The sequence below is a fragment of the Phocoena sinus genome, chromosome 11, assembly GCF_008692025.1.
Source record: "Phocoena sinus isolate mPhoSin1 chromosome 11, mPhoSin1.pri, whole genome shotgun sequence".
Lineage (NCBI taxonomy): Eukaryota > Metazoa > Chordata > Mammalia > Artiodactyla > Phocoenidae > Phocoena > Phocoena sinus.
In genome coordinates, this window is record NC_045773.1 from 26,049,224 (window position 1) to 26,072,142 (window position 22,919).

Below are 22,919 nucleotides of genomic sequence, written 5' to 3' on the forward strand. Positions count from 1 at the left end.
ACACAGGGTAGCTTGGACTTGGAGATCACGGTGAGATGGCATAAAAACAATCCACAAATATTGAGAAGGAACTGCTGACATGACTTGGTAATGGCCTGGATACAAGGGTGGTGCAGAGAATGATGCCAAGTTTCCTGTCTTGCAGAACAGGATGGATGGGTGGTACCAGTCTCTGAGAAGGAATCCTGGAAGAATGCCAGGTCAGAGTAGGAGGAATACACACTGGGGACATCTTAAATCTAGGTGCCTCTGAGATTTCCAAGAAGATACCAAGGAAGCCATCATCTTGAAGACTCTCCCCCGGTTTTAGAGAAATGCTTTATAAATCAAGTTCTTAAACATTATTTCCTCTACATGGGGAGGGGGGAGGAAAGGCAAGGCATGTATACTAAATACCAATAATTCAAAGTCACCCAGGAATTAAAAATACGGTTCCAAGAATGATGAGAACCATGCATAAATGTCTGAGATTACTCATTGCCTACATGCAAGTGAATTAAAGCTTCCCCAAAGGCAGCTTTATTTAAAGAGAAGTTACAATGAAAATAAAGATAAATCTTTCCTCTGTCTTAAAAGATTCTGTTGCACTCTTGCAGACGTCAATTTAATGTTCAATTTAATGTTCTCATTGATGCCTGTGAAAACAAATCAATCACATTCGTTCTCGCCTCCACTCATTCCATAAATACTCGAGTGCCTCCTATTTGAAAGCGCTTGGTCAGGCCTAGGAGACAGCTGGGAATAGGTCAGACCAGGTCCCTGAAGTGTGAATTGTTCTTTTGGTCCCAACACCAACTTGTCTGAATATCATAGTTTTTTGGTTCTGTAATCCTTTCCGTTAGGCCTCTCTTTCATGCGTGAAATTCACTTGTACAGCTGCTTTTTCTGGTCAGAGTTGGGCAGGCATAGATTTGTAAGGCAACACTGGGGGGGTGGGGGGGCAGGCACCGAGGGTTGACTGCTGGTTAATTACTTCTATTCCTAATCTCTCTTAATGTTACAAAGGTTTGTTCTGCTTAAACAGATGAGGTGCAGTTTATAACGACTGGGAAACATTAAAGTATTTCAAGGTTGCTTTGACTGTTAGCTCATTTCTGACCTAATGGGCAATACTTTCACAAGAAAGTTTTATGTATTCTCTTATCTCAGTTTTGCTTCTTCAGACTTTGTAGTTTCACTCCTTGTTCTTCCAGAGGAAACTGGTCAACATACCTGAACAAAGAACTCAAAGCTCACTTACCAAAACCATATGCAAACAGATGTGGTTTGCAGATAACACCCTGTGCAGCCACAGTTCAGAGTGATGCCTCAAAGTTCAACACCCATTTCTCCCCAGTAGCTTGTGTGTTTGTTTTCTAGAGAGGTTCTAAAGTAAAAGGTCAGGCAAATGTTTAAAATACAATATAATAACAATAGCCACCTTGTCAAATGTTTATGGAGAACTTACTGGGCCAGACAGGATGATAAGTACTTTACATGCTGTATGTTACAAAATCCTCACAACAACCCTGTGGTACAGGTACTATTATTAGCCCAAGTTTACAAATGAGGAAACAGGCATGGAAGGATTAAGTAACTGGCCCAAGATCACACAGCTGGCAAGAGGTGGGGCTGGGGTTAAAGGTTAAATCTAGTTGATTCCAGATCCTAGTCCCTTAACCAGCATGCAATGACATGTCACTGGTCACAGAGCTTCAGTCCTTCCTCCAACAGATATTAACTAGGGGTCCTAGTAGTGTCACCTCTGGGGAAGAATAAATAAGAAACACAAAGTGTCAGTCCTTACAGAATTGACACAGCTGCTTATATTATGAAAACTGTTTAAGACACTTGTCTGGGTAAAACTATTCACATACATTCTTTACACATAATACTACTTAAAATTCACAACTGGCTTAATAAATCCCAATTAAAGTATGGTGTATAAAAGTTATAATGGCAATGATTTCAGTTGGCGGGGGTGGAATCCAAATATGTTCAATTGAGGTACAAAGCATTCAGCTATAGTTTTAAAAAACTAACACGACAATCCACACTTTCTCCCGCCACTCAGCACATTAGGAAGCGCTTAAAATAAGGAAAAAGAAATACATGTGCTAATAAGTGGAAACTAACAGAAACTATACTTTTCCCCCCACTGAGCATTTGGTCTATTTTATTTGAGGTAACATGTTTCTGCCCTCCCACATTTTAGAAAAACAGCCGACACACTGCCTTACTTACATCTATGCTTATCAGTAATGACACGGCCATATCTCTGCAAACAGCCGGTTAATTAATTTGTACCCCTCTCTTTTGGCAGCCTGCCTATGCAACCAAACAGCAAAAATAATTACACTAGGCTAAAGAGGGAACATTTTCGCTCTTCTTTTTGAGATTTCTTATCGTGGGGCCTGCTGCCTTTCTTTAAATGGGTTTGAGTTGTGGAACACTTGCAAACCAGATTAAGGTCATTACAAAATGATGATGTTTCCATTCTTTACTAAAGCATGAATATTCAATCGGGAGTCAAAGGGGCAAGGGAGAAAACTGACCAACCAGTCTAAGGCAAAAAGTATGGGCTGAGTAGAACCATGAACGAAGAAATATCCAGCTCTTTTCCAGGAGAGACCTTCATCACTTTCATCATGTTAAATCTGAGGTTAATCTATCAACAAATATTTACCTAGAACCTACCAAAGGCAGTCCCCTTCTTTTCTACACAAAACCATACATGAGAAAGTCAAACAGGAGATCAGTGGGATCCTGTACTCAGCACCACAAGCCACAAAATTTCTAATTAGGTATCACCTTTGAAACCCAGTCTCTGGTGATATAGTTCTAGCTCTTCAAAGGTAAACACAGCAGTCCCTTGATCCGCTTAAGCCCACCTAACGTACAACTGATGTCAACACTTTCTGCATGCCTAATGATTTTCATCTGTTTAGGTTGTGATGGTGGAGTTCCGTTTTAAGAGAGGAATCTGTTGGTTAGTTTCTAAAGTCACTTGAAATCATCCATGAAAATTTCTCGGACACCACATGGAGCTCTACCAGTAAGTCCTACACAGCCAGTTGTGTCACTGATGTCAGAACAGATGGCTGCTTCTACCAGATTAAGTAGTTGGCTTGCGTTTAAGGTCCTTCTTGTATGAAAAAATCCATGTAATTAAACACCACAAACATAGGACAATGAGATGCTTACATTCTGAGACACTTGCAGGAACTGAGTCCAAATAAAGGAAAGCAATCAATATTCCATAATAATTTGTGTACTTACTATGTTCAAAGCACTCTTTCAGGATGCTGAAGAGACAGCAGTAAGCAAAACCCTGTTGTGCCTCATGGAACTTACATCTTGGCTGATTCACACCTCCCATTTCAAGCACATTTCAGGTCAGTATGCACTGAATGACTGGTGAAATCAGCCACACTGCTTTTCTCTTTTGTGCCATCATGTAGTATAATTCAAATAACTTACAAGCACGTATGATACAACCCTTCTGTAAAAGTTGGAGACATATGTTTCTTATCACCAGCGTTAGAAAACTAGTTTGTACTGTGTACTCACTCATCTTTACAGTAAGCAGACTGTAGTAAAGCAGTCGAGCAACCACCCAAACACACTGCGGCAGGCCAAGATAGGGACCACGCAAAGAACACTGCTGGTACCAACCTGTGCGAGACTGCACTGGTTTCTGTCCTGAGCTGTGTGAAGGTCCAAAAACCACGTGAAAGGCAGTTTAAGGGCACCATCACAGAACACTGGAAAGTGCAGGCTGCTCAAACGTTTGAGACTGTGCGTTTGAGGCACTGTGCTGAGTACTGGAAAAAATGGCCAGGTAAGACAGCCGCTGCCCATAAAGAGCTTCCAGTCTAGTTGCAAAGCCCAGACATACACAGAAATACCTCATTCCTTCATTTCAAAGATGCCATCAAGTGTGTGTCAAGGCCAGCATTTGGGGAAGAATAAAAAAAATGTACCCTTCAACTTTATAATCCATTCTGATTTCAGAAATAATGAAACATGAGAAAAATTGGCATCTTGGAATCAAGGATATACAGTAATAGCTACTCTGACACTTCATGGGTGCTGCTGTGCAATGGAAGTGAAACTCAGGATGGGGAGGGAGGGCTCCTCTTGGTAGCCAGCCCCGAAGATTCAGTTACCTGAGTGCCACGAGAGTCTCACCAAGGAACCTCCTGCATGTGACTTCTACAGAGGGAGCTAGCACCCTTCCAGTACTCCAGCAACACAAACATTCATTCACGCACGCACATTTTAATCAAGCATCTCCTACGACTCAAACTCCGAAGAACACTCTACCTGCCACACACTAAGCAAGGGGCTTTAAAGCCACGGTTCTCGACTGGGAGCAATTTTGCCCCACGGGGACACTGGCAATGTTCGGAGACGTTTTTCCGCTGTGACGACTGGAAGGGGTGGTGCTACTGGCATCCAGTGGTAGAGGCCACATGCTGCTAAACATCCTACAATGCTCAGGACATTCCCCTACGACAAAGAATGATCTGACCCCAAATGTCAGCAACATTGAGACTGAGAAACCCTGCATTAACTAAAGCACCCTCAAAACGGCCCTATGGGGGAAACACTACTCTAATCCATGCCCGCTTGCAAGGAAACTGAGGCCAGGAGGTATTACATAACGTGCCCAAGGTCAGCAGTGAAGATATGTAGGAGGGACTGTGACCCAGGAAATGTGATGCTATGCAACAAGCATTAACACCCTGCGAAACTCTTAATGTGATTACAGAAACCCAGAGAGGAAGTACTTAAAAAACTGCGTCACCAGGGCATAATACTCATTCACCCTCTCTTCCCTCAGCTCCCATCCAAAAGTATTCCCTTTCTGCATCTCACACAGGCCATCTCTCTCCCAGTGCTACCCCATCTCATCTTGATCTCTAGAAAGAGGTGCTTAAGTAGGATGACTCTGTCTGATCTCTGATTTCTCCATCCACTCTTCAGCATGGTTCCCATAAGCATCCACAAATACATCCCCTGCCCCCAGGAACCCAGAGAACCAGGCAATTCTTTCTCTCTGTGAACTCTCTTCCCCAAAGGGGAGAAATCTCGGCACGTGGTCCGCCAAAGAAGCCAGACTCAATCATAGCCTCCGAGGAGGCAGGAGCAAAGAGGCTATGGGAGGTGGGAGGCTACCAGCTGGCAGGCAAATACGAAAGGACAGGACATAAAGGGGTGGGTGTTCAGATTTCCCCAGCTCCTGGAGGAATTAGCCTTTGGCCTCTCAATACGAAGGCAGTGTTGGCCATCAGCTGCAAAGGAGTTAGGACAATTGATGATTCTGAAAATAAGGATGAATATCAGTAACTTTTTAAGCACTAAATGTGTGAATGAATTCTGAACCACCCAACTTCCAGTAACATTTTTTTAAAACGAAAAAATTTTTTTCAACCATTTTACCTTTTTAAAAAAAACATTCTTCGGGAAAACTGAGGGTTCTATCTCAAATACGATACCAAAAAAAAATCAACTAGCCGCTCCCTCCAACAGGTACCTGTGAGGCGTCAACTTTATTATCCCTTCAGCAGGAACCATTACCCCCTCACCAGAAAGGTTATCTAACCAACTACTTTGCACAGATTTATTTCAATACCCAATAAAGAATATCATTTTATCAAGAGGGAGGACAAGGGAGATTACCACAGTCACAGGAAAATTATGGTTCCTCTTTTTTTGTGAAAAAAGAGTAGCTTAGACTACAGTCACTTAACATTCTGTTCCGTATTCCACCCCCAATCCTGTTATGAGATGTTCACTCATTGTGGACTTTCTCAAGGAAGGTGGAAAACAGCTTTTGCCTTTGTTTGAGACTGTGGAGGCCAGGGCTTAGCTGAGTAGGTGAAGAAAGTCAATGGTAATGTGGCAAAAACTGGACCCCAGATTTTGTGTGGATTAAAGAGCGAATCCTTAGGTACTCTGTGAACCTCAGACGATGAACCTTATTGTAACTGGAAGCCTACAACTGATTCTTCCTTTAACAACACTTTGAAGGGCAGACTGCATTTTCAAAACACGGAGCTCTAAATTTCCACAGGACAGACGACTGCAATTTCAACAGCTCAAAACTTGGGGAGTAGGAAGACAGGGAAAACAGCTGGATCCTGCCAGTTCCTTAAGGAGAGACAAACTCTCAGAGTAAATAACTGTGCCCCAGCCATAAACATACTTTTGTCACCTAGATAGACTCTGACACTTGAAAAGCTTTTTCGGAGGGCACTTTGGCAGTATCTACTTAAATATACTCTACATTTGTCTATTTGTTTAAGGAAAAAACAAGCAAAATAAAACTTCACTAGCACTAAGAAGCTTATAAAAGTACTTTAACTGGGGGCACTGTTGGTAAAAGCAGCAAAACTGCCAACAGCCTAAATATCCATCCAGAAAGGTCAGGTTTACACAACCATGCTAATATTCATAATACAAAACACTATGCAATAGTTTAAACAAACCTAGGCAGAGCTATACACAATGACATGGGGAGATGTCCTGTGGATTAACATAGAAAGCACACTGCAGACATAAAGCCGGCCCAGGGGCCCAGGTGGGATGCCCGGAAGAATTGATGTTGAAGCCGGGACCTGAGAGATGAAGGTCAGTTTTCCTTCTGTTGGGGAAGAGAGTTAGGGGAAAGAAGGAAGCAGGAGAGGGGGAGGGTGTCTGGGCAAAGGGGGCAGTGTCCCTACCCAGGGACAGCACAGAACCTGGAGGGAGGAGCTAAGGAGCAGAGAGGCTGGGGTGGCCTCAGGCAAATAGAACCTTATCCAGCAGCCACAGTAAGTAGTTTTACCTTCACCCTAAGGGCAAGGGGAATGAGTGAGGTCCTTCAGCAAATAACACTATTAGGTGTGAATTTCACAAAGAACACCTAGGCCGCCACTTCATGTCCTCAAGTCTGTCCCTCACTTGCCCTTCAGTTATAAACAGGTGCAGTTAACAAAACTTCAGGCAGGATTTATATCTGTCTATCTGAAATGACACAGGTCCACAAGGTATTACTGTGAAAAAAAATGGCCATCTTCTCAGGTGGCCCACTTATGACTCGTAACCTTTAATGTAGCCAGAATACTATGTTTTTTAATGAAAACTATAGAAAACAATACTGCTGTGAAAACATTAATAAGCAAAACAAAAAATTTAGAAACCCAATAGGAAAATTTAAAAATATGTATCTTGAATATGGCAACTGGAACACAAAACCTGCTTTAACTACAAATAAAATAATAATGGAGACTTGCTAAGATCTTATAAAAAAAACTTCGGGCATCTTCACTGGTAGTGCTGGACACTATTAGTATTAGATCATGAAGGCCTTTGAACATCTGCTGAAATGTATATTGTCTCCCCCTAGAAAACTGTGCTTATGCAAATACAGACAATATTTTGCATAAATCTATGAAGGGGTTCAAAGACTGTTCACTACTCAAGTTTGAGAACCCTAATTCCAAAGCCCACGTATTAGCTCTTCATGTATCTGTTTCCACTTCTACATTCAAGGATTTTCTTCCCTCTGACACAGGTTTACCGCAGTCACTATTTACATCCATCACCCACCTCATAACGTAAGATGAGAGACGTTAAAAGAAAGCAGGATTTAACGTGAATTATTTTCCTGAAATAAGATTTAGAGGGGTAGGGGGTCAATTTAAAGAGGGTGTGGGTATACAAAGGAGACTACCTAAACCAAAGATATACAGCCAAGAGTGTTGGAAACAAAGTAAAAAAAAAAAAAGAGATGGCAATGATGTACTTTTTTTTCTGAAGAGAAGGTAAAAAGACTGTAAGGAAGAGGAAACCCTGACCGGGTCAGTGGCCTCACAGGCCAGGGAGGAGGCTTGTTTTCTGTAGTAAAAGAAAGTCCACGAGCGCCCTCTCTGGTCTTCAGGGGCTCTTCCTTCCTGACACCCTAGTCAAAGAGCCAGACATCTATAAGCACCAATTCCACACATGGGTATCCACAGCTACCACTCGCCAAATCTCTGTCAAAGCTCGGTTACAATTCTGAGTAATTAAGCTTCACGTTTTCCCCTCCACTTTTTCAGGGAATGCTTACAAGTAAATCACGGTAAGAACATTAGCAGTAGAAACTTCTACCATACATTCCATTGATTTCCGAGCTCTTCTAGACCCCTGTTTCACTTTAACTCCTAGCAGTTCTTTGTAACGGCACTGCTCCACTCTCCACACCTCGTACGGCACTCAACAGCCAGACTCAACAAAATGAACGTGCAAACTCTTACTATGTCTCCGCAGAAGCAGCCCCCTGCCTAGGGCCTTAAAAGTTGGTACAAAAATCCTAAAGCAACAGGGTTGTGTTAGAACCACCCCAAATTTTAAACTGTGGGCTTGAAAAAGATCAGGTGGCTCTTCTTCCACTCTGGCTCCTCTCTTCCTTTGACAGTGCCCACATATAGACATAATCCTGGCCAAGGCCTTCCAGGGAAAGATGTGGATGGCTGCACACAGAGGGATGTTACTACGAGATATGTTCATCAGGCAAATAAGAACTTGAGTGATGATGCCAAACCAACTGCTCAAAAGACATATTCCCTACTCGCTCCTTAATTACCTTTTCATAAAACTGAGAGCACTTAAAATTTCCTGGGGATTTGAGAATAAAAATAAAAACCTGTTATCTTTTTAAATGGAAGGAAAAGCTGTCTCTGAACAGGGGCTGCTAAATTTTACCGAAATCAAGAACTGAAGTCTGACCTCTCAAAGTAATCAGCACTATTTGAAAGCCATTAAAATATACATTAAGACCTATTTTTCCTGTAGAAAAAAAAAGAAACCCAAATTATGACCAATTTAGTCATAACCATTTCAAAACTCTAGATTCCTGCCAAAGGCTCCTGAACCAGTAATTCCCAGCTCCCGTGGATGAACAGGGAGCCACTAGGTCATCTCTCCACTACTTGTCAGTCGCTTCACTGACAACAGGCTGTGTAAGCCCACTGTGTGCAGAGCAGCTGGGATGCTGTGAGGGGCTCTGTGGCCAGAAGAGTAGGCTGCCTGGCCTTCGAGCCAACTCCCATTTGCCTTGTGCCAACCGTGGCACACGAAGGTAAGACCACCGTTAACACAACACGACCAGAGCAGAGAAAAAATATGTGACGCAAAGTTTTGTCGTTGAAACCTATTTCCCTTTTGGGGAATCACCACCGGCAAGACAGAGATGGGGGAAAAAAAGAATGAGTTCAGATCAATCAACTGAGCTACTTAATATCAACCAGGACGTGGTTTGGTGAGTGAGATAGTAAAAATTAGTGATTACAATTTTCAAGAGTTTTTCAAGTTCTCAAACACTTTTCAAAAGCATTTTGCCATTCAAATAAAATCGGTATGCAAACCACAAAGCTATCAGGATTTGACATGTCTTCTTAATTCTTGAACACCATTGATCAAATTCTTGTTTTTAAGGAGCTCCTTTTATTTCAGAATTACTAGTGAGGAAAAACAATCTTTCTGACATTTCTACAAGAAACTGCTGCATAGTAGTGCTTCCCAACTTTACCCAGCATTTAATGAATACTAGAGCTTACCAACTTTATTAATCTATCTGGATGGTTTGGTTTTTAGATTATAAAAAAATCAGTTATTTTGTTACCCTGCCATAACTCTTTTTCAATGACAAGGTTATGATTCATGGATAGATTATAAACTCACACAACACAGATTATTCTCAGCAACAGCCACCAGCTTTTAAGAAAACATCTACCGAACACAAGATCTTTTAGAGAAATAGCCACTGCAGCTGCCAGTTAACAATGAAAAGCTCATGAGACATGGTGCTAAGTGAGATAAGAGGAATAGAAAGTGTGGCACACAAAGTCTACAGTAAACTCTGAGTCCGTCCTGAGTACAGTGGTGCATCAGAGAGACAGAAAAAGGCCTAGAAATAGGAATAAAGGGAAGGCAGAAAATAAATTTCCTATTCAGAGACTGAAAAAAGCATAGAGTTTATCTTGGGAAAGAAAACCCCAGTGATGTAACAGGAGGATTCGGGCACAGTGTCATTTACTCGTACATAACCAGTTATTCTAAAACCAAAACCATTTCTCTCTTCACAGCATACTGTTACTCAACCAAAAAGAGGGTGCTGGAACACTGGGAATAAAGATGAACAATGGCCTATCAAACTTCATAATCAACAGGGGAATGAAATGCTATTGCAGTGAACACTATCAACCAGAGGCCAAAGAATATCATTAGTGGCTATTCTATATTGGTTTTCCCCTCTAGGTCAAATTTGCCCGAGACTTATGTAAAAACTTGCCGTGATAATTCCTTCTACCCAGTATTTATACCCCAAATCTAACAGTAATGACCTATCTTAGTACTGGTGATGGCTTGCTTTATATCAACACAAGATACTAACAGGACTTCCCTGGTAGCGCAGTGGTTGAGAGTCCACCTGCCGATGCAGGGGACTCGGGTTTATGCCCCGGTCCGGGAGGACCCCACATGTCGCGGAGTGGCTGGGCCCGTGAGCCATGGCCGCTGAGCCTGCGTGTACGGAGCCTGTGCTCTGCAACGGGAGAGGCCACAACAGTGAGAGGCCCGCGTACCGCCAAAAAAAAAAAAAAAAAAAAAGATACTAACAGTTTTTGAAAAGGGCTATGAACCTATAGTGATGTGGAGGACTCCTTCAAGAAGGTGACGCCCCCGGGACTTCCCTGCTGGTCCAGTGGATAAGACTCTCCATTCCCAATGCAGGGAGCCCAGGTCTGATCCCTGGTCAGGGAACTAGATCCCACATGCCGCAATGAAGATCCTGTGTGCCTCAACTAAGACCCAGCGCAGCTAAATAAATAAATATTTAAAAAAAAGAAGGTGACGCCTGACTTGAAGGAAGGTGGTAGGGGGCAGAGACAGAGGGAAGAGCCCATGCAAGGGTTCAGAAGAGGGGAAGAGCCCAGTCTGCAAGAACAACTGGAAGGAGGCCGCATGCCTGAGGCCCAGGGGAAAACAGAAGGGGATGCTGGCTGGCCTGGCAGAGGCCAGACCAAGCAGGGCCTGTGGGTTGCAGTGAAGGGATTTGGATTTTCAATGGGCTACGAGGCCCTTAAGTGATCTGCCTCCCCAACTCCCTCCCAAGCCCTCAGCAGCTGACTTCTGCTGCTACACTCCCCTTACTCAAGCTCCACCAGTCCCCCTGACCCCCTGTTGTTCTTGGAACCCTCCAGGACCTTCTCCTGCCACAGCCTTTGGATTCTCTGTTCCTTCTGCCCAAGTTTCATCCACATATCCACATGGCTCACACCTTCACACCCTGCAAGTCGTGTTCAGAGACCTCCTTCTCACCCTACCCTAAATTGTACCCCTCCAACTTAATCCTTCTCCAGACCATCCATCACCAACTACCGTATATATATTTCACTTTTTTTTTTTTTTTTTTGCGGTACACGGGCCTCTCACTGTTGTGGCCTCCTCCGTTGCGGAGCACAGGCCCCGGACGCGCAGGCTCAGCGGCCATGGCTCACGGGCCCAGCCACTCCGCAGCATGTGGGATCTTCACGGACCGGGGCACAAACCCGTGTCCCCGGCATCGGCAGGCAGACTCTCAACCACTGCGCCACCAGGGAAGCCCTATATTTCACTTTTTTAAAAGTTGTTGCCTCTCGCCCACAAAAATAGAAACTCTGTGAGGACAGCTCTAGAACGTTTGCTGTTTTTCTGAAAATTAGAATACCTAGCTCAAAGTAGGTGCTCAATTAATACACGTTGAATCAATGACTGAAAACAAAGAAACAGACACCAATGAAGTGTGTTATGAGGGAGAAACTATCTACTTTAGATTTTAAAGCTATATTTTGAAACCTCACTTCCTCAGCTTATGATTACCTATACCCCTGAGGATTTCACATAAGGAGGTAGGCTACAGGCCCCACTGGCCTCCAGCTTCTACCTCAGCCACTGCTAATTCAACATCCATATTACTACCGTGGCAACCTTTCAGAGCCCACCCTCTGGACAAAGTACAAACCTCTTTTCAGGATGACTTCCCTCCTGGTGCATGGAGAGCTCCACCTCCTGCCCTCCAGCACTCCCCTTCCAGGACTGCAGCGAAGTTCCAGGCTCCCCCAACCCCTAGATACACCCCGCACCGCACCCGCTGCAGAGGCTGCTCCCATACCACACCAGCTAACTCCTCCTTCGCGGCTTAACAAAAGCTCCAACTCTCCCCTTCACCACCTCCAGAAAGCCTTCCTTGCCTGACCACTGCTTCCCCACTCTGAGCTCTGACTTTACTCTCCCTCAAGTTGCTGAGATCGCTGATTTTTTGGGCTCACACTCCCACCCATCCAAGGCCTCACAGGTCTTGCTAGGAAGTTTCGATTTTCTTCTAAGCACCATGGGAGGCTTCTAAAGGCTACATAACTGCCCACTTACTTGGGTAACACCTCCCCATCAGCCCTGTCTAGATACTTTAAGAAAAAGACATACAAAATTCTTCTTCCTACCCACACTCAACTGATAACCTCCTATGTCCTCTTTTACGTCACAGAAATGACAGGAAAGAACTCCCTACCTTATCTTCCCACAATTCCACATCCCTACCTGCAAGTGATCCACGTGCTCCTCCTCTCATTACAACAGAATAAAGTCTCTGATTCAACCCAGAACTGACCCATCCACCTGGGCTGTGATCCCATGGCCTTTTCCCATCACAAGGTATTATCCTCGTGATTATCCATTTTCTCACATGTGATCAATTACCTTTCACTCCTGGATCATTTCCAGTGGCAGACAAATGTGCCCTAATACTATCCAAAATAAATAACATGAAACGAAATGAAACAAAACACACCTTCCCTTTATTGCCTTTATCTATGCCCCCATCCTGCTTTTAACTCATTTCTCCATTCTCTTTAAAGCAAAACCCTCTCAAGACCTGCCCCCACTTGCCCTCTCCACTTCTCCAGCTCTGGTCATATAGCTCCCCTCCAACCAGGCATCTGCCTCCCTGACTCTCCTGATTCAGGTCACTAACGACCTCCACACTGCCACAGCCAGAGATCAATTCCCTGGCTTGGCTTTACTCTACTTCACAGCAGCATGGGACACGGGCCATCACTCCTCACTTACTGTGTTTCTTCTCTGGAATCCTACACCACCACACTCACACGGTTTCCCTCCCCCCTCACTGGTGATTATTCCTCACCCCTCCTGCTGATTCCCCCTCACCCACGCACTCCCTTAATGAGGGCTCAGCCACTGGCTCCCTTCTTTTCTTTACTGACACTCACACCTGAGAGGAACTCACCTGTCCCCCAGCTTTCCATGCCCTCTGTACAGTGATGACACAGACTCACCCAGTGGCTCCAACCCAGGCTGCTCCACCAGCTCCAGGCTCTATATTCAACTGCTGCACGAGGATACACAGTGTGGCCAAAAACAGAGCTCCTGACCCTGAGACTCCTGATTTTCCACCATTCCTCAGCTCATTAGATGGTACCACTCAGCTGCTCAAGCCTCAGATTCCAATCCTTACTTCTCTCCCTCATCCACATTCAATTCTTCACTAAATCATCAACTCCAGGGTGTAGAGAAAAAGAAACCCTCATACACTGTTGGTGGGAATGTAAATTGATACAGCCACTATGGAGAACAGAATGGAGGTTCCTTAAAAAACTAAAAATAGAACTACCATATGACCCAGCAATCCCACTCCTACGCATATACCCGGAGAAAACCATAATTCCAAGAGATACATGCACCCCAATGTTCACTGCAGCACTATTTACAATAGCCAAGACATGGAAGCAACCTAAACGTCCATCAACACATGAATGGATGAAGAAGATGTGGTACATATAGACTATGGAATAATATTAGCCATAAAAAGGAACGAAACTGGGTCATTTGCAGAGAGATGGACCTAGAGTCTGTCATACGGAGCAAGGTAAGTCAGAAAGAGGAAAACAAATATCGTGTATTAACGCATATGTGTGGAATCTAGAAAAATGGTACAGATGATCTTATTTGCAAAGCAGAAACAGAGACACAGACATAGAGAACAAACGTATGGATACCAAGGGGAAAAGGGAGGGGGGTGGGATGAATTGGGAGACTGGGATTGACATATATACGCTACTATGTATAAAATAGGTAACTAATAAGAACCTACTGTAGAGCACAGAGAACTCCACTTAGTGCTCTGTGGTGACCTAAATAGGAAGGAAATGCAAAAAAGAGGGGACATATATACGTATGGCTGATTCATTTTGCTGTACAGCAGAAACTGACACAACAATGTAAAGCAACTACACTCCAAAAAAACCAACTCCACCTCCAAACTACATCCTTAAGAGGACAGCCTTTCTGCCTTGCCAGCGCCATCAGCGGGCTCTAGCCACTATCACCTCTCACCTAGTTGACTCGTCCCTATACCCTCTCTCCAATCCATCCACCAACCGTCCCTATACCCTCTCTCCAATCCATCCACCATCCAACAGCCAGTGGTCTTTACACATCACAAATGCGATCAGGCCACTCCCTGCTGAAGCTACTACCCCCCAGTAGGCTCTCATTACACTTCCGGATAAACCCAAATTCCTGACCTTGGCCTCTGTTATCTGATCTTTGTTAGCCTCATCTCCCTCTACTCTGCTCCAAGCCCACCTCAGAGGCCGCATACTTGCTTTTTCCTTCTGCCTGGAACACTCTTTCGCCTTCTTCCACATGATCCAGTGGCCACTTCCTTCTCACCATTCCCATCTCAGTTCAAATGTTAAAGCTCAGATAAGCCGTCCCTGATCATGTTAGCTTGAACCCCCCCGCCTCCACCGCCAACTCATTAGCCTACTTAACTGACTTTACAGCATGCAATGTCCTTCAAAAATGTTTGTGTATTTATTGTGTCTCGCTTCACTAAAAGGCAGGGGCTCTTTCTAACTTGTGTCACTCTATCCCAACACCCACAAGAGAACCTGGCACTTAGTGGGTAACTCCATCAACACTTGCTAACCAACTGCCGGACAGGACTGTGCCTTCTTGTTTGCAGTTATACCCTTGGACTCTAACCCCACAAAAGGCACAGAGAATGTGCCTGTCAAATGTCTGTGGGATAAAAGCAAACACAAAGGCAAAACAGCCAGAGGATTCTCAAGGCAGGAATCATGGCTGGACAAAATATCCTGAGGCCTGCTGAAGGACAGAGTCTGGACCTTGACAAAAGTGAAATGACCAGGCTGCAAATATACAGTAAGTGCCCAAGGCAGTTACATGGGTGTCCCTGATCAGGTATGAATTACCCTAAGTCCAAATCCTGTAACTGAAGACTCGAAACTGGCCTAGAGTGGGATTACAGAGAATGATGGCTACATACTACCATTAGTAGGGAAAAAATTAGTGAAATTATTAGCAGAATCTTTCCAATGAATATGTATTAAGTTCAATAACAATTTTTTTCCATTGAAACGTATGTGTCTATATAGTTTCCAAAGAGAACAAGGTCAGTTAAATGGAGAACTGCTTCTAATTTAAACGGAAATTTCCTAGAATTAAAAGGCAATTTTTAAAATTCCCTCATCAGGCAGAAAACCCCGTGACTACCACCACACATACATAAAGTCATAAAATAGTAGCCTCGGTTATTTCTGACCCATTCCCAACTTAGTGAGGATGACTTTTTTCTGGTGGCTGCAATTTACCTTTCTTGCCCAGAAAAAGAGCTTTGTAAAACATTCTAAGAAACACAAACTACAGGCTTACAGGAGAGGAGCAAGTGCAACTCTGTACAAGCAGCGGAAAGTCAATCCCCACACTGGGCTTCCCTCTGCAAGTCAAGAGACTGACTAAAGGAGGAAACAAGCAATGTCAACCACCCCCCTTCTCATTTTCACTAGAGTCTGTGAAAGCTGGGAGCTTGGGTTCGTTTGCTATGCTCTGATATCCTGAGCACACTGAGGTGTCCTCTCACTGCCTACAAATTGCCTGCAAAAGGAAAACTAGCATTTCACTTCCTGCTGCTCCCGAGAGTCCTGGCAAACCACTTGATTAGAGGCATGCTCGTGTCACTGCATTTTCATGATTGGCAAAAATAATAAAATTAGCAAGTAACGTTTTTCGAACAGTTGCTCTGCCAGACATTAAACAAAAGGCTGAAACCGTTTTATACCATTCATCCTCCCAGTCACTATGAGGTACTACTGTACTACGATTCCCATTGCACAGGTAAGTCAACTGAGGCTTGGCAAAGCTATGTAAATCTTTCTCAAGTTACTCACCTACTGGAGCTGAGATCTGAACCCAGGTTTGTTTAATTCCAGAACTGGAGTTCTCAGTATAGCCTGTATTTAAAGTTATCTTTTGCAAACTTACAAAATGGAACCCCGTTTTCTGCATAACACCTACTAGGGTTACGAAACAGACACTTAGGGAAGCTGATTTAAAGCAGTGATTATCAAACACCAAAATACACACTGAGCTCCAAAAAGTCCACAAGGAAATGTGAAAAATGAGGACAATGCAAAGAGTCCTTCCCAAACTTAAACTTTCTTCAAATTTAAAGGATTGTTCTTGATTCTAAAACAATGGCCCTCACACTTTTATGATGATAAGAATTATATGTTATAATGTCTAATTATATACATTATAAAACGCTACCAACCCTTTGTTTGCTCCCCAATTTATTTCAGAAACTTTCTGGTTTGAAATATAAAAGCCTGGGACCACTGGTTAAATGCAATCTTTGTTTTTGTTTTTTTTTTAAACTGCCTCACTGGAGTTCAGGATTGTGGAAAACATCTGTATAACCTGGGATGGGAATATTTTCTGTTTTTAAGATTATGAGTCTAATTGATAATGAACTATTACTTTCTCCTTGCCATAAGCTTACATATAAGAGAAAAAGTATTTGATGTTAGCAGGGTCTTTATCACAAAGAGGAACAAGAATACTTCATCCAGTTTTATGTTATAAATGCCTGAAATGCAAAAATCATTCTTCTTCTTCTGCTCATTTATAATAATCCCTGCTGTACAAGATGAATATAAATGTAATCTTCTGCCTTCCTCTCAAAAGTATAGTAACTCCAACTGTTAAGTCTACTAACAGGCTTCTTTTTCTTCTTAGAACTTCAGTGAAAAAATACTTTAATAATCAGGAGCACATTTATTAAAAATACTGCCATAAACTTTGAATATCAATGTGATTTAAAGCAATCTTGCACTGAAATGCTATTTAAACAGTAGAATTTCACTTCTTTTTTTTAAAGCATTTTTTTTTAATGGTACAAATCCCAGATGATTGTGTTTGCTATCTGCTGCAACTTTAGCTTTCATTTAAATCATTTTTTAAAAGCCAATTACTTCTAATGCAAATTGTGCATACTTCCCCTCCTCCTCAAAAAAAGAGATTTTATGAAAGAACTGCTAAATACAGCATATAGACTGCTGTAAAGCACACCAAAGAAAGGGTTCTTCATCTCTTTACTTTAAAAAAAAAAAAAAAAAAATTTTTTTTTTTTTTTTTTAAAGTCAGTATTTCTAGCCAAAGAGAAGGAAAACAAAGGTCACAGCAACCTGTTCCGGCTCATGAAAAGCAGGTGCACATTCTGGAATGAGCTCAGCACAGCAGAGGGTAAAGCATGTGAGCTGTGGAGTTAGGCAGATATGGGTTCCAGGGTCTCTTACATGCTTTGTGTTCTTGGTGAGGTAATCTCACTTCTCTGGGCCTCTGTTTCCTCATCTGTAAAATGGGGATAATGGTAATACCTAGATCATACGACAGCTGTGAAGAATACATAAGGTAAAACCTATGCTGACACAGAGTAAAAGTTCTCACTGAACTCGAGCTGTCCACAAACATGTAGGAATATCGTGAGATGTGGCCAGGAGGAAGCAGGATGTTGTTATAAGGGAAAAATCAGACCGCATAACATGTAGGTCACACTCAATAACGAGGCATAAATTCCCCATGCTTCCCTCCTGAGATAAGAGTTCGTAAGAACCAATCAAAACTGTAAATGGAGTACATTCAGCTTGGAAGCCCCTTGCTACTACAGGAAACGTGCATGGTTTCCTTTACTGAGAAGCCTTGTGGGTTGAAGAATTCAGCATGGACTGTGCCAGGTGTTACACTTCCCAGCAAGCACAAAATCAAAGATGAGAGATCAAAAGATTCAGTATGCCCTCTTTATAAATCAAAATGTAGATGTGTTTCCTGGTGAATCTGCCTTGTAAGTCAAGTTCCAAGGCCTCCAACAGGGCTTCAGCTTCTCTAATCCAACTCAAGGGCAGAAATTCTCAAGAATCTGTGTCAGGTACCCTTTTGAAGAAAATGCCATGAAAGTTCTAGATTCCTTCTCCTGAGGATTTACATACTATACAGGAGCTTAAGAGAAGCCAAGCCCCATCCTCACAGTCAAAGGCTCTGGGAAGCTGGGACAGTAACAGCTCTGTTGATGTTCTATATTTGCATTGCCCAGAAACAGGTATATGCCCTAGAAAAGTGGCAGGGAATGAAAAAATTGACAAAAATAGGAACCTTCTTACACAAAACCTTATACTCTCACATGTATCTCCTTCTAGCTCAACATTATTTCTTCAATGTTGAATTAACTTTGGGTTTAATAGTGGTTTTTACTATTTTGAAGATTCTCCCCCTCAAAACAGAAAGTTTGAGTAGTAGAATCACATTCTGCAAAAAGAATGGCCCTTCATTAACCAAGAAACCCATTAAAACAGGGATAGCAAACTTTTTCTGTAGAGTCAGATGGTGAATTTAGGCCTTGGTGGGATGTATGGTCTCAGTCGCACCTAACTCAGCTCCACGGTTCACTGCATGGAGAAAGCAGCCACAGATAGTCAGTAGATGAAGGGCTGTGGCTACGTTCCAATGAAGCTTTACTCATGGACTCTGACAGCTGAATTTTACATATTTTCCCACAGGTCATGAACTAATCGTCTTCTTTCAAAAGTTTTTATTTCAACCATTCAACAATGTAAAAAGCATTCTCAGCTAGAGTGCAGCTTGTGGTAAAAGAGCTAAGGAGCCACACTCAGGGGAAAGAATCGTTCCTTAGGAGTGTCTCTCTAGGTCTACCGGGGCTCTCACTCCTTGGGTTAGTGCCGACTTTACAGGTAGAAAGTTACAAACAGGAACTGTCAGCAAGGACACTGACTACTGCAGCCCTAGCACTCATCCAGGGAGTGTCAAGTGTGGGTGATCTGCAACCAAATCATCCGAATGCTCTCCTTAAATGTATGCTAATGCGATTCTGATGCAGTCAACTTGGATAGCACTGACTCCTGTCTGAGGCTTAGTTTCAGTCTCTACTCGAGATGTCGGCCGACTGCAAGCCCTGCCACCTGCAGAACCCTTACACACTCATGGAGGGGATCATAAATGGCAGCCGGGCTTGCCTCAAAAGAAGGCGCAGAGTACAGGAAGGCTTCATTTTGCAGGAGACAAGCTTAAGTCCATGCAAGCATAAAAAAGAAAACCAAAAGAAAAATGATGTCTGGGACGTGGGGAGTTCAGCAGAGATGAAACAAGATTGGGCAGGGACTCATTAGCTGTTTAAGCTGTAGGAAAGATATAAGGAGGCTCATTAAAATCCTGTCTCTAATTTTGTACATTTCAAATTGTCCAAAGGAAAAGTTGGGGGGAAAAACATAAGGGAAACCCTAGAGAAAAACAGAAGAGCTCTCTACTTCAGAGAGAAAGTTTTATGTCTATAACATAGTTACTTTAATAGTCTTTGGCACCAATACCTAATTTGTTTTCAGTTAACTCACTATGAACATTTTTTTTTCCCTAAGAAAAAGGTGGTATTGTTATGTTGACTCAGTCCGTGTTGACTGAGGCTACCCATCTTCCTAGTCTGTCTTTTTTTTTTTTTAACCAGCTGCCTGTAGATGCCAACCAACCTCTCTTCCATCTTGCCCTAGGCTCAACTATGTCCCTGTTATTTTGACAGGGAGGTCAACTGTCATCAAGTGTGGATATCCTCTAGGTTGCCATCCTACTCCCTTGCCTAAGTATCAGAGATAAGAGAGGTGGTGTCCTGTCTGCACTCTTTCTGGAAAGTGTAAATGGAGTGCTAAACTCAGGACAGAGACACAGGAAATGCTGAAAGACAGTCCCTGGCCTCCCCTGGGGCCAGAAAGTGCATCTCGCCACAGAACAGGTACCTTTTTTTTGAGTCACAACACAATGGAAAATTGGTCATTTGAACTCTTCAGTCTTCCTAGTAGCCCAGTTCATTCATTTTGGGGGCAAATATTCACTGAACACAAACAATGTGCAGGAGCTCAATATATCTTGGTCAATAAGAAGCCTGTCCTCTGGGAGCTTGCACTCTAATAAAAGAGCCATCACATAACACACACTTTCAAATGGTGATAGAGTGTTTGGAGGAAGGAAAAGTACTGGGTTCGCTGAAGTTGTATAAGAAGTGGGCGCAAGAGAAGTTAGGAATGACTTCCCAAAGAAAACGTCGTATTTCCACTGCTGACTCCCACAGTAACACTTTACATTTTGTTTCAACTTGCTGTTAAGTTAAGGCATTTAACGTTTTTATTTTTTAAGGCTCCCTACATTTTCAGGTACTAATATGGAAACCTTAGTCAGTTACTCATACCAATTAATTTCATCTAAACATTACTTTGTTAAATCTACAATTTCAAAAATCACCTTTAAATAAAGGTAATTTTCTTCTGAGTTTAGTCTTTGAAAAAGTTAAAAATGTATTATCAATCTTTTTCCACTAAAACCAAATGTGCCATCAAATAATATTACAAATTACAGAATAAAACAATCAAGGCAATAAAAATGTGAGGATGCAGATAAAAAATCGGCTGCCCTCTGAAAGATAGCTTAAATTTTATCTTAACATTTACCTACTTGAGCTAATAGGAAAACGGGGATGACATATTAGCTAAACCACTAATAATCTCACTTCCATCTAAATCTATAGTTCCGACCTCTCCCACAGCATTAACCCTTGGGCAGTCTCACATGAGGAAACTGGCCAAAATAAGCTACAGGAGCAAAAAGAAAAAAGGGCAGAGATCCTAGCTTAGCAGTTTTGAATTTTGGGGGTAGAGATATGTGAAGAATCCTTGAGAATCCAAGAGAAGCTGGGAACACTTGCCCTGAAAGTGGACATACATACTATTTTGCATACAATTTCAGGGGAACTATGACCCCCTGAAGCCCATTCAAGCCCCAGGTTAAAAACCTCTGACGTTGACAAATACCAAATTAGGAGATCAGGTCTAAGATTACCAGCATTTAAAAGGGTTGAAAGGAATAAGTATGTGTAAAGTCATTTTCCAAAATCTAATTTAATGTCAACCCTTATAACAACCAAGGGAAGTAGGTGTTATCATCTCCTCTTCCAAAGGGGAAAGCTAGATTCTGAAAGGTGAAATGCAACATTAAGCAACTTAATCTTACACCCAGGTTTCCAACTCTTAGATGCACCAACTGTGAACTGGAGAATTCGAAACGTCTGGCCAATATTCCTCAATATCCTTCAAGATGAGGAGTTTCTGACTGAGTGCTTCAATTTTATCAATTTTTATCAATTTATCTATATATTTCTTTCAAATTTAACTTTGTTGACAAGAGGAATTAGTATAAATTTAATTCCAAAACACGTTTTCTTGGTAGTAGATAATCTCAACCAAAGACAAAGGATAACTCTCTAATAATTTGATAATTTAAAAATGTATCTTCATTTCTTAAACAGCCTGACATGAACTATTTGTTACAAAAACAAAGGCCCACTGTGTTAGGTGCTGAACATCCTTATGCTTGGATTTTTAAACTGTCCCAGAAAATCCACAAAGTCACAAATGAATCAAGAACTGACTGAGTTAAAAACTTCAGTCTCTACTCAAAACAGGCAGGCAGAGTTTCAGCCATCCTGGCTGCTTCAGCATCCTCTGAACGGTTAGAGCAGCTTACACAAAAATGGCACCTCTAACAGTCACAGATAATTTGATAGGTCAGAAGCACACACAACCAAATAATCTATGATCCCTTTGTGCCTGAATAAAGTAATTAAGAGGTCCTAGATCTTCTTGGTAAAATCCACTCATGACTATGTCCCAACTGAAAATAATAAATACAGCAAAAAGTGTGTCCAGGCAACTAAATTTGGTTGGGTCTCAATCCAGACCAAGTTGCCCAGTGAAACGCTAATACACTTACTCATCCTCTATAGGGGAATTACCAATAATTAGTATCCTGTATTCACACAGATTTAGAAACCCTTTATGGGAAATGCATCCACACCCAGAGAAAGAAACTAAGAACAGGAGCGGGTCAGGTCCTCTAAAGCTCTACTCCAACTGCTTCCTATGAGTTACCACCTAGTGATTTTAATTTTTTTAAGCCCAGGCGGGCTGCCAATTCAACACTAAAACCGGACTAACAACTGATTTTTCCTATTGCAACATTGCCAGCAAGTCCTGTGCTTTCCCTCTCTTTCCTTCAGTCTCAAACAGCAATTCTCATTCTCAGAAATCAACTAATTTGCTCTCTAATCTGTTCCAATTGGAAGCTCTCAGAGAGCTGCCACTGATATTACTCTTCCTCCTAGTGCCAAGAGGCCAACAAATGGCCAGTTCAAAGAAACCAAAACAGTGAACGTGGAGGCAACACAGGCACTAAAAACAAGAAGTAACTGCGGAGACAGAATAACAATGCACCAACTCTGGACCTTAAAATATTCCACTTGCCAAAGTTGTACCTATTCTTGGGCCCCTGACAATAACTATACCAAAATACATGGTCACGCTGAGAATTAAAATTGCACTGGGAATATAAACTCACTATTTTGGATACCAAAACTCACTCAAGTCCTTGTCCATACTGCTACTGAAGGAATCGCTTGAACTGAACCTAAAATTGACTGGGCTTCAGAAGTCCTTTCTGACCAC

At 42.4% G+C, this 22,919-nt stretch overlaps 1 protein-coding gene across 1 annotated transcript in view; it reads right to left on the reverse strand.

The window, feature by feature from the left end:
* The window catches only part of ATXN7 (ataxin 7), a 100,792-nt gene that overhangs the window by 63,343 nt on the left and 14,530 nt on the right, over window positions 1-22,919 (reverse strand).